The 16,227-nt window shown below is 35.9% G+C and overlaps 1 protein-coding gene across 2 annotated transcripts in view; it reads left to right on the top strand.

Moving 5' to 3' along the window:
• LOC103041854 (cGMP-dependent 3',5'-cyclic phosphodiesterase) overlaps nt 1-16,227 on the top strand; it is a 364,471-nt gene that overhangs the window by 68,200 nt on the left and 280,044 nt on the right. The gene's annotated exons all lie outside the window — the stretch shown is intronic.

Below are 16,227 nucleotides of genomic sequence, written 5' to 3'. Positions count from 1 at the left end.
TCCTGCACTGTCAAAATGTACAAATTGTAGATGAACCCTAGTTAAGGCTAGGCCAACTACTCTGCGCATGCTCATTTTGACTCCCTGGTTGAGAACGGGGCGGGATTTTCGATTTTTGCCGGAAATGGATTACGTCCATCTTGAAATGGACTTCGTCTGCGGCAAGCAGTCACTTCGGTGATCTTCAACTGAGATTTATCGTCCATAAGGTGAGTTTTTCGGTTGAAATAGTACATTTGTCATAATTGCATGCTTTAATTTGTACAATATACTCTTCTTTGGATATTTTAGCCAGGGTTTTAAGTTACCAGCCAACCAGCTAAGCTAACCTAGCCAGTTAGCTAGCTAGCTAAGTAACCGCTTGTTAAGCAACAAACGTTTTGCTAACGTTTACTCATACATTACACCGCTACGCGGTTACACCGGTGACCCATCGTTTTAACGCCCGTTAGCAAGCTAGCTAGCCCGTTAGCAAGCTAGCTAGCCCGTTAGCAAGCTAGCTAGCCCGTTAGCAAGCTAGCTAGCCCGTTAGCAAGCTAGCTAGCGATATTAGACAAGGCCCATAGCCTGCAGGGGGAAAGCCTGGGCACCCGGCTGACTGACGGCACGGTAGTGCACAGTATTGTTGCAGCACTACAGTCCATGTATTCAGTGATTCAGTGGTAAGTAAATAGCTAAGTTAACTATGTTTAGAGCGAAGCTTACACTCTGTACATTTCCCCCCCATGTAGCTACGTTACTGGGTCTGTTTATTTGTGAGATGGTTTAAGAGTCGTAATATTATATTTGTTTAATTCTACTGTATAACGTTAAACATTAGTAAGATGCACCAAAATAAAGCCGACTACGGCGACCGCATTTTGTTTGGTTTATCCTTCTGCCCGATGGACGTTTTAAACGTCCAAAATGACACCTTGTTTTCCCAGTTTAATTACTCAGGAATTCCTCCACACAGAACCTTCCGTTACTGAAAACAGCAGCAGCTTCATGATCCAGCCACCCCAGACTCTGATAACGTTAATCCACTTAACCTCTTAATACGCCCTGGCCCGCCGATGGGCCAGAAATTTATGAAATATAATATCTGGCTGTGTTTATGAATAGTTATGAACACTTATATGCTCAATATAGACAGCCAATATACAATTTCAAAGCTTAGAATCTCCGCTTTTCTGTTATCTAGCCTATTTAGCAGTATCTCCTTTCAGAAAATAAACATTTAGGGTGAAATGTGCCTAGTTTCATAAAGATATTACATTGCATATTTGCGTTTATCGTACGTCCATATTTGATCGAATACACCATTCGAACGGTCTGGCTCCTGTTACGGTTCCTGAATTAGAGCTGAAAGAGTGCGTCGCGCTGCGTGTGTACAGTTAAAACTGTTTGTTTTCCGCTGCGGGGTTACATCAGGACACACACACACAACACCCACCAGCGAAGCTCTTACCTTCAAAACGCGTCCAAATTTAAGAGAATCCATCAATCCAGTCTCCTGTAATCCACAGTTATATCCTATCAGCGCTTGGAATAATCTGATGCAGAAAAAAACTAATCTAAAATGTATCTCCTTATTAAAACCGTATTATTCGACGCTCCGCGAGCTTCCGCATAGAGCCAGACAGGGGAGAGCCTACTGTACATGCTGGTACGCAAATGAGGTCTGTCAGCCAATCAGGTGTCCGAGTTCTGCCAGCTGAAAGGGAGAGGGCGGGACCTGGCCGGCCACAGATTGTGTCTCTCAGAGAATTCCCACTGTGAGGAAATACTGCTCTTAAAAACACAGTGCTATAGGAGTTTGTACAAGAGTAGACCACACAAAAACCCAGAGTTTATTTCAAAATTAGTTATAAAAGTGGTAGTTTTTATTATTATAAAGTTTATATGTCTGAAAATAAGAAAATAAAATAGAAAATCTGAAAAGCGCCTGAAAATGTTCTGTTTTTTATTATATGTTCAACTGAATAATTAAAGTCTCTTAAATTAAATGTGTAAAGGCTTTTAAGTAATATTAATTCACAGAATTGACTCTGAATTATTTAATATTGGAATGAAAAGCCTTCAAATCTAAGTATGTAATTTCAGGCGGAAAATGGTAAAAATAGGCTTGGAGCTTAAGAGGTTAATAAATAGCCAAAATAAACAGGTGCTCCTTCAAAAATCAAGCCCTCTTTCTTTAAGTTTAATCCCATTATAATCCTAGTAAAGTGATCCAAGTCTGTCTCTTTCTCTCTCCTCTGCCCTCTTGGTGATGTCACGTGAATGATTACCACCCACTGGCTGCATACCCAGTAGCAGGAAAGTTGATTGTGTCCCCCAGGACGTGCTTGTTGCATTGATGATAATGGTAAGTACTGTTGATGTACATGACTTCAGAATGCATCTTTAACTTGGCCTTTAATGTGTGTTGTTTAATATAATAGTACTATTACTTTGTGTGTTTAGTTTTATTTATATATATTTCTCCTAAATATTTTCATTTAGAGCATTTATTTGCAGAATGAAATATGAAATCTGTGATTTTAAAGTCAGTTTTTTTTTCACTAAATATTGGTTTTTGAACCCTTAACACATTAGTATTGTTGTTTTTAAATTAATATGAACTTCTTTGCATTGTTATTTTCATTATTTGAGGTCTGAAAGCACTGCATCGTTATTTGATGACTACATTCAAGTGTTTTTATAATAATGTTTTGTTTTCTTAATTATATCTAGGCTATTTATGTAACTTTCTGTATTTGAGGATTTTCCATGAAGTAAATTTTTTGTTTTTTTTGGTACAGTATTGGTTTCTTCTAAATATGTATGTTATGACTTTAAAAGAACTTTATTTTTTGACTGTCAATTTTGAATAGAAAAATAAGTTATATTACAGATATTTGTGTTATGTTGATATTTGTAATCTGCTATCTTGACATCCCTAATGTAGATTAAATTGTTACCTATTGATTGGGTCAGTTTTCCATCCAGTGATTAAGCCTAGTTTTAGACAGCATTTTCCATGTCATCAAGGAGTATTCCTTGTCAGGGAAACTGTCTGGGTTTATAAATTAAGGTACAAACTTGTAAAATCTCATTATTTAAATGTTTTTGTATTTGTGCTGGTTTTATGTTCTGCAGATTTGTGAAGAGTTCTTTCGTGTCACAACCTAGGATCTGTTGGGGACCTTTAGAGCAGCCTTGGATAAGTACTCTCCTCAACTGGTTAAACTGTACCGTGCAAGAAAGGGATCCTTCTGTCAAGACATGGACACCCTCTTTGAAAAACTTGATGAAGAGGTACTCTTATCTGTTGTATGCTGTATTTGGTTTTGGATAGAATAATGGCAAACTAAAATAAATACCATGGATTATGTAGATGAAGTTAAATTAAATAGTGCCTAAAGGCTTAAAAATAGCTGTTCATGGTATGGTAGCACATTCAGTCACATTAGATAGATAGATGAGATAGCTAGATAGATACTTTATTGATCCCCGAGGGGAAATTAAAAATAATTTAGAGTGGGGAATTGTGAGTGGATTCTCCTGAGAGCATAGACCAATTCTTTCACTTATGTTTGTAGAAGTTTGTATAGCTGCTGCTTTTACACACCTGTGGACACAGAAGTTTTTGCTCACCTGTACAAATTATCAATCCCCGGTTCCAAACACTTATGGCAGTATAGTGTACATAGATGTGTTTCCCCACCATGTGAGGACTCCCACCCCCCTCTTTCTCTAAAACTGTATCTTGTTATCATTATTATTATTATTGTTAGACTGTTAGTCTTATGTTTTTGGGTGGTTATTCAACAACAGTATTTCTGCTTTTCTTCAGGTAACCGAACCAGAGGCTGAGCAGACCAAAGGTGTCAAGATGGGTGTCCTCACTGTTCTTGATGATGATGATGATGATGATGATGATGATGCACCTTCCTTGATGCCCACTGTCACAAGTATTGCCATTGTGCTGGAAGTGGCTATTGTTCTCACAGATGTACCAGACCTTCCTACTGCCTTTGCCTACCTTTTCGGCCTGCTCTATTCCTTGAACATGGAGTTTCCAGAAGAACACATACTTTTGAAACTATTCAGCACATCTTCATGGAATTGACCCCTACTTGCTCTCAGCGTGTCAGGAGCTTACAAACCAAGCTCCTTCTCTAAATTAGAAACTGATCTTTTACATACACTTTGCTGGTTGGCCTAATCCGTCTGTCTGAAATGTCAAGACATTTTTGGCTTTACAGGTTGTAAAGGAACTTTTTTTTCTGCATTGGCCCCAATGTTCAGGGCTTTATCCAGTGGGTTTTCAACCTTTTTGTTTTATTCTTTACATTGCTGATATCCATTTGAATGGATTAAAGGAGCTACAAAAATGTTCTAAAGCCAAAGAGCTGTTTTCTTGCCAAGGGTTGGTTTAGTTGTTTCCTTTATGCCTTACATAAAGCATAGCTCACGGTTCTACAGCAGCAGTCTGCAGATGTTTTTTGAATGATTAGGTGCTGTATCTCAAAGAGATTTTTATAAGATTAAGGCAGAGTAATAGATCCATTTTTTATAGAGAAGGATGTGGCAGAAAGAGCTGGGCAGTGATGTGCTGAGAGTGTACAGAAATGGCACCCACTTTTTGCAAACAAGCACAACTTGTGTAGTGAATCTAAATCTTGCTATTGTGTTTGTTTTTTTTTTTGTTTTTTTTTTATATATTTTATAAATGCTATACAGCAGCACTTTGTTCCTTGCATTGTTAAGTCAGGAGTTTTTATCAGCCTGCTTGGTGGACATTCTTGCAACTTGAAATTACTTGATGCAGAAAGGGTTAATAAACATGTTAACTTAACAGTTTTGTCATTTGTCTTAAATAAGGACACCCAACTTTAGTTAGGTATTCTTAGTATCTAGAACTTTGTGTGTGTGTGAGAAGAACTTTTTAAAAAGTCTGAAACTCTTAGTATGTAAAACTGTTTTTTTTTTATTGAAGTATAAATAAATGTGAAATTAGTAATTTAAACAAGAAATAATTAGTTGGTTTAACTTTTCTTAAAAACTTAAAATTTTTAGTTGAGATCTAAACTCAAAAATCGAGTGCAGTAAGTTGCCTTGAAATTTTGAGTTTTCTCAACTTTTTCGTATAAGTTGACTCAACTTTTTACAAATCTGGAACTCTCAGTATCTAAAACTTAAAATTTGAAGTTAATATAAATGTGAAAAATGAATAATCTGAACAAGAAATAATGAGCTGGGTCAACTTTTTAATAACCTGTGTTATTGAGTATGTAAAACTTAAAATTAGAATTTTATGTAAATGTGAAAAATTAATTATCTGAACAAGAAAAAATTTGTTGGCTCAACTTTCTTAAAAACTTAATATTTTGAGTTGAGTTCTAAACTCAAAAATCGAGTGCAGTAAGTTGCCTTGAAATTTTGAGTTTTCTCAACTTTTTTGTTTTTACAGTGTAGTTTTTATTTTATTTAACTTTCTTATTCTCTTTTATATTTAGATTCTTATGTTCTTAGAGTGCTGGAGTGTTCTTAGCGCTGCTGGCTGGTAGAATTGCTGCCTAAATGCGAGTTGTTTACCTAAGTTAGAGTAAAGTAAGTTATTCTTTTGGTTCAGTGCGTGTGTTATAGCCTATTGTCTACTAACACAGCAGAGCTGAAAGTGAAACAGTGCTGATACTTAATATATGATACACCTAGCAATATTTCTAGCCTACCTATATCACTGTAGGTGCAAGTACACACTAGTAATATATTAAGCAATAAAGCAATGAATTCTTTTTGTCTGGTAAAAAACCTTAGCATTGCAGTGCAGTGCTGTGCTTAAAAGCTATTTTCAACGCTCAATAAATTCACAATGTAATCAAAGCCAATGATAATCATGTTAAATAAATGTGATCTCAATATGAATAAAAAATCATAACAGAGATTGTAGCTTAAAACTTTATTTATGCTTTTTTTTTTCTTTTCTTTTTTTCTTTTCTTTTATTTTTATTGCGAGTGTACATGGCCCAGAATTTGCTACGCCCCTGAGCCTCACACAGAGCAAACAGCTCAGCCAGCTCCTCCTCCTCCTTACTGTCCTGAAGGGGGCGCTTCTCTGGGCTTGAGACAGGTGCTTTAGTCTCAGACTGAGCACACTGCTTGCTCATCGTCACTAGAGGAAGACAGGTCATCCTCCTCCTTCTTTTTTTTTCTTTTACTTTTATTGCGAGTGTACATGGCCCAGAATTTGCTACGCCCCTGAGCCTCACACTGAGCAAACAGCTCAGCCAGCTCCTCCTCCTCCTTACTGTCCTGAAGGGGGCGCTCCTCTGGGCTTGAGACAGGTGCTTTAGTCTCAGACTGAGCACACTGCTCATCGTCTCTAGAGGAAGACAGATCATCCTCCTCCTTCTCCTCACTGTCCTGAAGGGGGCGCTCCTCTGGGCTTGAGACAGGTGCTCTAGTCTCACACTCAGCAGCACACTGCTCATCGTCACTAGAGAAAAACAGGAAATCCTCCTCCTTCTCCTCACTGTCCTGAAGGGGGCGCTCCTCTGGACTTGAGACAGGTGCTCTAGTCTCACACTCAGCAGCACATTGCTCATCGTCACTAGAGAAAAACAGGAAATCCTCCTCCTCCTCACCGTCCTGGCTGGGAACTCGAGTTTTCTTCCGTGAGCTATACCACCACCACCAGCAGCAGCCGGCGACGGCCAGCACACCTGGAACGATTAACGCTTTCAGCATCTGCACCATCTCTAGTTGTCTGTAGCTATGGGTAGCACTATTCTTTCGAACTGCTTTCTCCAACACCGAACATCCAACTGACAAAAAACTCCAGCGCACAGCTATTTATACCCGGCGGAATGCTGGTTCGGAATCTCCTTTAGAACATGCTGATGACATCATCACCTTTAAAACACTCAGCCAGTCGAATTGCTGATGACATCATCACCTCGAACCAACATTCTACAGCAGTGCAGTCTACTTACCCAGTAATACTGTGTCTAAATTATATTTAATATAACAAGAATATAAATGTCTTTTTTCTTTTGTAATTTCACCCTTTTTTTGTTAAGTACATAAAACTGCGTTAATTCAGTTTTGATGCCTTCAGTGAGAATCTACAATGTAAATGGTCATGAAAATAAAAACACATTGAAAAAGAGAAAGAGTGTCCAAACTGTATATATACGTATATATATATATATGTGTGCAAATGGTTTAGGCTTGGGATTTTTAAGTACAGAAAAAACTTTTTATCTGGGCAGTAACCCTAGTAAAAAAAAGGGAGATTAAAATACACTGAGAACTATTAAGATAAGATAAGATAAGATAAGATAATCCTTTATTAAACCCACAATGGGGAAATTTACCATGTTACAGCAGTGCAGAGTAAAGGACAGAGAAACAGGTCAGGAAAAGGTATAAACAAATAATGATAAATTTATATATACAAAAAACTATTGCAGGAAAATATATAAAGATACTTAAAACATTATATATAGTAAAAGAAAAATATTTATACATCTAGTGCATAGAGATATGATTATGGTAGGGTGGACCAGTATTATTGCACAAGAGTAACAGTGAATAAATATCAAATAAATAGTAGATAAAAAAAATTATGCTATAGTGCACTAAAGTGTACTTGTAGCCACATTATTAATCAGTATATTTAAAGAGTGCTAAAATAAAACAACTTTTTCATACCTATTATACTTTAATGTACAAAAATAGTACCAAAGTCTTACTTAAATTGTGCTTAGTGTACTTAACTGTAATAAAATTGAACTTTAAATATACTATTATAAGTAACATTTAAACATACTACTTCATCTATGTAAGCCCATATTTTAAATATGCTTACAGTAAAATTATAATACATGTAAACTGTTACACACCTGGTATATTAGGAATGTACTAAGAACTGATGTTAAATATGTGATCTATTTACATTAGAGTACAATAGAGTTTCTGTCTTTTGTAAGTAGCACACGTGTAGTATACTTCGTTGGGTATAAAATATATTTTAATATACTGTACAAACATTTTTTAGCATGTTACAATTTTTTTTTTCTTATTAGTACTAGTAATTTAATTTATTTTCTAAAAACAAAGTTACATGATACATTGTACTTTAAGTGAACTTCTGTAACAGTTGTTTTAACAGTAAAGTATATTTGGAAATAAGGATTTTAGAAGTATACTGAATTACATTAAACTTAAAGTGTACTTTATAGTATTTTTTCTTTAAATACACTACATTGTACTGTTTAAAACGTATGATCAAAGTTTACTTTCAAACATTTGATGAAAGCATAATATTAATGTACTTTTAATATGTTTTAAGTAAGTGCAAATATCTGTTAATATAGTTACGGCGAACGTAGACATTTCTCAATATGTTTTGAGTGCAATTAAGTATATTTAATTAAGTATTTTTCTTTGGTTTATTAGCTCAGTAAAACTTTGCAGCAAATTTACAAAAAGCATTGCTTTAACATCACTGTTTTCCTTAAAACATCTCCTAATCTTTCCTCATCTGAGTTTAATAAAGTTATTTCTAGTTCTCATCAAATCAACACCTGTTTTGGTAAATCAAATCTTACTGATATTAAATCAGGTGAGCTGCTGTAGTTCTGATGTATGTATATATGAAAAGACGTAAGGGATAAACATTAGTTTAACGTGTTTCTTCTCTCTTCTGTTCATACAAACACACAGTGTAGTGATGAAATGTTCACGATTTACTCATGTTATGTAAAAATGATTAATAATGGCTGTAGTAGTTCTTATAGTGCACAGTAAACAGTAATGTTAGCACCCTGTTAAGCAGATTATTAAGCATTAACTATTAGCTAATTAGCTTGTTATACATGTTATTAGTGTATAATTGGCAGCAGTTTGATCTATGTGAGTTTGGCAAGGTTATGGCTGTGCTGGAGTTTATTGAGTTAATAAGGGGTTAATTAGTCACCAATAGACTGAAATGTGCACCATATTCTAAAATGAGGTTCTGTTCATCACTAATTAGACACTAAAAGGATCAGAATAAATATTTAATCAATCACAGACCCTTAGTTAAGTATCAATAACACTTAATGACACAGAATAAAGTGTAATAAATCGTGATTAAATCATTTACAAATGTCTACAATTTAAGGCTTTATTAAGCAAATAATAAGACCTTAATAAGCGCCTAATTTGTGTTCCTTAAAATAAAGTGTTACCATATATATGTATATATATATATATATCAGTTCCTTCAAAGCCACATACAAAATCCCTTAGGGTGTTTTTTTTTTTTACTCCAGTTCAATTTGTTACAGAAAAAATGGACTCTGGTTTGTTTGTACTCGTGGTGTGGTTCGTTTTGGCAGGATTTTGTAATTTTTGTAACAGTAATTGCACTCGGTTGTGGACAAAACAACAACACCGAGACCCAAGAGAGGAGGTGGTCTCGGTCCCAAACAAACTCTAGAAGGGTTAATTTGTGGTGAAAATGTGATCCGACCTCGACCCGAACTGGCTGTCAAATATACTCCTCATATTTGAAAAACAAAACAGGTGCAGTTTAATCTGATTTATTACCAAGATCATTTGTACAGATATGAAGAAATGCTGTTTCAATGTGTTTTTCATATTGAAAATGGTATGCACAGACGCGACCATCACATTTAAAACATATTTTTTGAAAGCGCATTGGCAATTTTTTTATGTTAAAGCAACTTCACACTGCATAACAATACATGCTGGTCTGGAACACAGAACCTGCTTTTTGTATTTACAATTAGCGCAGAAAAAGTTTTCACATTGTTTGTTTTGATGCATTTTATTGCACCCACAGTTTTCCTTGTGTGAAACCAAATTAAACCAAGGAACCAAGGGGAAATACTCCAGATAATCAATCGCGTTAACTGATTCGGGCCAGAAAAACCTAAACTACCTAAACTTTATAAAGGTATGAAAACACCATAACTCAACAAACACACATGACACACCTATTGAGTTGTGTTTTGTAACCTCAAATAAACTTGTTTATGTGATTTCCGTCACTGTGGGGAACCCTCTGGCACTTTAGCTGTGGGGAAGCCTGAGGGCATTGTAGTCCTCCAGAGAAGGTACATGAGTCATTCACAGAAAAATGGGTGCTGCTTCCACATTGCAATTTTAAAAACACTTCTCAAAGTAAATCTCATAAACGTATTTTATTCACATTACAAAATAGAACAAATATCAGATGTTAAAGGTGACATTAACTCATTTAGTACTTTGAGATGACAGATCTCAAAAAAGTTGGGACAATGCAACAAAAGACTGAGAGTGGAACTAATTTAAAACATTTAATAAAAAAAACATTTAAATAATTAAACTCACATGACTTGGTTTAAAATGAGAATTATAGAGAAGCAGAGATGGGCAGAACAATTCTGGAACAATTTATTAAGTAAACTGCTATCTCATTATTTTGAGAAAGTCAGTCATTATTTTTGAGATATTGTCATTTTTCTCAGATACTATCTTAATATTTTGAGATAGTTAGTCATTATTTAGAGATACTATTTCATTATTTTCAAATACTATCTCATTATTTTGTGATGTTAAATCATTATTTTGTGATACTATCTCATTATTTTGTGATATTAAATCATTACTTTGTGATACTATCTCATTATTTTGTGGTAGTAAGTCATTATTTTGAGATATTAAGTAATTTCTTGAGATATTATTTCATTATTTTCAGATACTATCTCATTTTTTTGTGATATTAAATCATTATTTTGTGATACTATCTCATTTTTTTGTGATATTAAATCATTATTTTGTGATACTATCTCATTATTTTGTGGTAGTAAGTTATAATTTTGAGATATTAAGTAATTATTTTGAGATACTATTTCATTATTTTGTGATACTATATCATTATTTTGTGATACTATCTCATTATTTTGTGGTAGTAAGTAATTATTTTGAGATAGTAAGTAATTATTTTGAGATATTAAGTAATTATTTTCAGATACTATTTCATTATTTTTAGATACTATCTCATTTTTTTGTGATACTATCTCATTATTTTGTGGTAGTAAGTCATTATTTTGAGTGCCCCACCCACATGTTGTCACGCATCTAGATCGATCAAGAGCTGAGTCAGCGCCGAGCACTTAAAACCTGAGGAAAACAGCAAAACAACAGTAATCGGCCCTTTAATCAGGCATTTAAACGGCTTTTTAAAAGGTAAACAAGAGCGTTTTTTTGGATTAAAAGCATGAATTCTGCTGTAACTGTAAATATCTGCACTGCAAAACTATGCTGGACTGAGGTGCACAGCTTTCAACATGTGTGTTTACAAGTACGTGCCCAACCATGTGGATGGAGGCCATGCGGTTACCTCGTGTTAACTCCACCGCCCCCTCCAGCGCTTCTCAGGCAGCAGCAGCCTGTCACTCACACAGACACAGAGACAGCGCTGTGTATCCACTTCTTGTGTCAAGAATCAAAACATTGCAACATGACGTATTTGATTCAATTGCCTTAAGTGACATTGCACATCCTGCGATGTGAATACGATAAGTGATGCTTGAACGATATATTGTGCAGCACTTATTTCTATTGGTCCATTCATCTAAAAATTTTGGCACAATGGTCTGTTCAATGGCACAATTGGTCTGTTCAAATTATGTAGTAACTAAAAAAAAAATAAAAAAATGGAAATACTTGTTTTTCATTGGACAGTGATGATATTGTCATTGGTATCTCTAATTAGAGCTTTTAGATAATATAGGGAAAGTATAGAATGCTGGAGAAAAACAGGAAAAAAAAAACGGAAAAAAATCGTAACTAGGTGGTGAACGTCTCTGAACACTGAATTTTAAGAGGGAGTGAGTCACACTGACATCATTTATGCAGATGTAATTTTGACTGCTGGTCACACACCACCTGTAGGGGAGAGAGCAAAGTAGTGTGTCTCTAACAAACACATTTAAACACACACACACACACAGACACAGAACGGCAGGGACCTGTGAAATGTCAACAGCGTGTGTGCTAAATTAATATGAGTGGCTCCCTCTGGCCTAGCCTGTTTGTTCTCTTTTGTTCGTTGTGTGTGTGTGGGTGTGTGTGTGTGTGTGTAGGGGTATAAAATAATACGTTCCAATTGGGCATCAACAGGAACTGCGAACAATCAGCGAAGCACAGCGGCTAATCAGCAGTGTCGTGCTAAAAGTACAGTACCAGTCAAAAGTTTGGACACACCTCCCCATTCTATGTTTTCCTTTATTTCCATATTTTATTTCTTTTCTAAATTGTAGATTAAAATAATAGACACGGAAACAATAAAGGGACACACATAAAATTACATAGAAAACAGTAAAAAAAAATGTGTTTTATTTAACCTGATGAACTGAGATGGTGATTTGAGGTGATTTAATTGGGATGAGCTGGAGCTTCACAGCGTGAAGGAAAAGCAGCAACTATTGTTCAGCACCTTCAGGAACTCCTTCCTTCAAGATGCTGAGAAAACTATTCAGGGTGACTCTCCCTCATAAAGACACTGAGATTAAAAAAACAAGAGTGGGCAGATCTGTCATCAAAGAGAAGTGTAATACTTCTAGAAGAATCTAAAGTATAAAACATATTCTGATTCACAGAATAATTCTGCATGTGTTCTTGTATAGCTTTAATATAGTCTTCAATATTACATTTACTATGTAAAAAATCATGAAATGAGAAGACCAAAGACTTTTGGCTGGTACAGTATAGTTCGCAATATAGTATATCTGGCAACCCTTGGAAAGGTCAAACTTAAAAGCCTCCTCTGATGTTCAGCACTTTTAAGAAATGTACTCTATTAGAAAAGACATAAAAACCCTTGAACCAGCTTGCTAGCTCTTTTGCTAACTTTGCTATAGGGACTAATTTGAGGGTTTGACTCTCTGATTAATGCTAAAGGTTAGAAGTAAGATGTTTCCTGCTGACCAGATACCTCTTCACTGAGTTCCAAAGTTAGATTTTCTGGTGACCAGATGTGCTTGTGGGCAAAAAACAGTGTTTGCTCCATATTCTGAACCACTTCAGATGTTGATCTTCCCAAGGGTCCTTTAAGTGGTTGAACGAAGCTCATTAAAAGAGCCGTTTCTCCTCCCTCTGCTTTTGTCCAGGGCAATTGTGGGATCTTCAATAAATCCCAAACTGCTACGGTTCAAAGCTGTCGGAAATTGGAGTTCCCTCAAAGTTCCTTCAAAGAACGAAGGGTTAGCAAATTAGAGAAGTGTAATATGCCTGGAATTCCCTAATGAGGCGTGTTAAAGGAAAGCTCCAGCATTTTTCCACCTAAACTCCATCTGCTCCATCTGCTGCAGACAAAAGTTGTCGCTTTTCCCTTTATTTAGAAAATAACAGAAAACTCTGACTCAGACACTCTTACAAGAGAAGTCATCGGCCTTCAGCTGAGTTCTGCTAGTAAACGTTTTATACTTTCTTTTTTTCTGAACAATCCTTCAGTTAAAGGCATTTATAAATGATACCATACATCAACAGAATGCATTAGTTCAGGGATGGGACTACTTTTCTTTGGGAGAGTATCTGTGGTAATTTTTACCAACTTAGAGCCCTATTTTGTTGATCTACTGTATAGTTCACCGGCCAATTGTGCATCGCACACAAATGATCCCAAAGGTGTTCTGTTGGGTTGAGGTCAGGAATCTATTCATGTCAGTCAGGTTATTCATGCCTTTACACCACTGCGTCCAAAGCTTTGCATTGTGTTTGATAATGTGAAGCTTGGATGAAGCTGATTGACCATAGAAACTCTATTTCATTAGGTTCTCTACACTCTACTGTTGTGGATCTAATCTGAAGCTACATGAAGTTTGGAGGTCTGTAGTGAGGGACTCACTAATGTTGGTTCCTTTGTGCACTATGCTCGTCAGCATCCGCTGACGCCGCTCTGTTATTTTACACTGACAGAGCACAGAGTTTCTCAGAAAATTAAACCATATTATACCAAAACACCAATTGGTACTTTTGGCAGTGTGGGCAGTGTGCCAAATCCTGCTGGAAAATGAAATCCGCATCTACATAAAAGTTGTCAGCAGAGGGAAGCATGAAGTGCTGTAAGATTTTCAGGGATTTTCCACAGACTTTGAACTTGATGTAACACAGTGGATCAACACCAGCAGATGACATGTCTCTCCAAACCATCACTGATCACCAGTAAATTTTACATTTCATTTGTAAATCAAGGGATCAGAGTCTGGAGGAAGAGTGGAGAGACACACAGTCCAAACTGCTTGAGGTCTAGTGTGAAGTTTCCACCAATCAGTGATGAGTTTGTAGATGTTTTGTTATATAAAGTCTAAAGTCAGTGCAGTGTTTTCACTGAAAATCTTACAGCACTTCATGCTTCCCTCTGCTGACAACTTTTATAGAGATGCAGACTTCATTTTCCAGCAGGACTTGGCACACTGCCCACACTGCCAAAAGTACCAATTGGCTTTATATAAAATTCTATATATACAGCTCTGAAAGGAATTTAGAGACCACTTCAGTTTGTGAATCAGTTCCTCTGATTTTGCTATTTATAGGTATATGTTTGAGTAAAATGAACATTGAAAATCTGTAAAATATGTATTGTTTAAATACATTTTAATTTAGAACATGTATTTGCAGAAAATTCAAAATGGCTAAAATACCAAAAAAGATGCAGAGCTTTCAGGCCTCAAGTAATGCAAAGAAAACAAGGTTATATTCATAAAGTTTAGAAATCAATATTTGGTGGAATAACCCAGTTTTCATGCATCTTGGCATGTTCTCCTCCATCATTCTTTTCTCCACACTACTTTAGGCCACTAATGGTTAAAAAATTCAAACAGTTCAGCTTGGTTTTATATTATATTCCAGAGGTTTTCAATTTGTTCAAGGAAAAACATCACTAAGTTGTCACTTATTATTTTTCCAGAGTTCCGGGGTTTTCCAGAGTATGTGTGTGTATGTATATATATATAATCTCGTTCTCATGAACTTGATATTGTGTCTCGTCACAACCCTTTTCACTCTGCAAAGTCTACTTTGTTTTCGCTGCCTTATCAGCCTAGGTATTAAAACTTTCTCCCGAGTTGAGTGAGGTGTTAACGCTCCGAGCGGAGAGAGCGGGAGGCAGATAGGGATCTGGAGCGATATGAGAAAAGCGCTATCATAGGAGCCCGAGGGAATAACAGATCCTGATGGAACAGGGAGGAAGGTGTGGAAATGGCAGGTGACAACAAGGCTAACGGGCCTGGAGATGCTGCTGATTGTGGAGCAGATGATTGGGGTGATGTTAGAAGGTTGTGTTGGGGAAATGGGGAAAGGAGGAAATTCTGTCAAATCCAGACAGACACCTGACAGACATCTCGCTCTCTAGAGGTCTGATATCATCTTCAGAGAGCTGGCAGCTGACCTCAGCTGATCTCCACAGATGTCAACTGTGCTGCAACATCGGCTGAGGTTGTATATCTCTTTGTGGTGACTGCACCTGAGGAGGTTTTTTAAAAGTACTTCTTGAAATGTTTCAGATTTCAAGAACTGCATTTCTTAAAGTATTTTTTTCTAACTTAGTTGAGTAGTTCTTGTTTCTCATAATATGGATTAGAACATTACTTAAATAGAGCTATTCACTGTATACCAACTCTACCTCCTCAAAACTATACAACTGGCAATGCATTTAAGTAATTAACTTCAGCACAGCTGTTAACTGAAAGCCTGAAATTTCAGGTGACTCTACCTCATAAAGCTGACTGAGAAAATTCAGCCAAGATGTGCAAAACTGTCGTCTAAGCAAAGGAGCTATTTTGAGAAATCTAAAATATAATGTTTACTAAATAATTCCATGTGTTTTTCTTTGTAGTTTGGATGATTTTAGTATCCTTAATGCAGAACATTTTGAAATACACTGAATTTAAGGTGCATCCAAACTTTTGACTGGTTCTGTATATGTGCCAGTGGTCTTGCAATTTAATTAACTAGAACAGTTGAAATGGTCCAGCCTATGAAGTAGCATTTTTAATCTGGAAACTGTATTGATCGAGCACTCTGCTCACGATTCAATTAGATTTTCTCACAATATTTAATACATATTGTAATTGACAAAATAATAAGGACACTTTTTTTCTTCTGTTTATTTCTTAAGTGTTTAATCAATGAAAGATTTACCTTGTATAAATGTACATTAATTAATCACTTGTTTATTACTCGTTGGGTAATCTATAGTAAAAGCAT

This window comes from Astyanax mexicanus, chromosome 18 (assembly GCF_023375975.1).
Source record: "Astyanax mexicanus isolate ESR-SI-001 chromosome 18, AstMex3_surface, whole genome shotgun sequence".
Classification (NCBI taxonomy): domain Eukaryota; kingdom Metazoa; phylum Chordata; class Actinopteri; order Characiformes; family Acestrorhamphidae; genus Astyanax; species Astyanax mexicanus.
The sequence above is the reverse complement of the archived record's forward strand: the minus strand, read 5'-3'. Positions and strand labels throughout refer to the sequence as shown.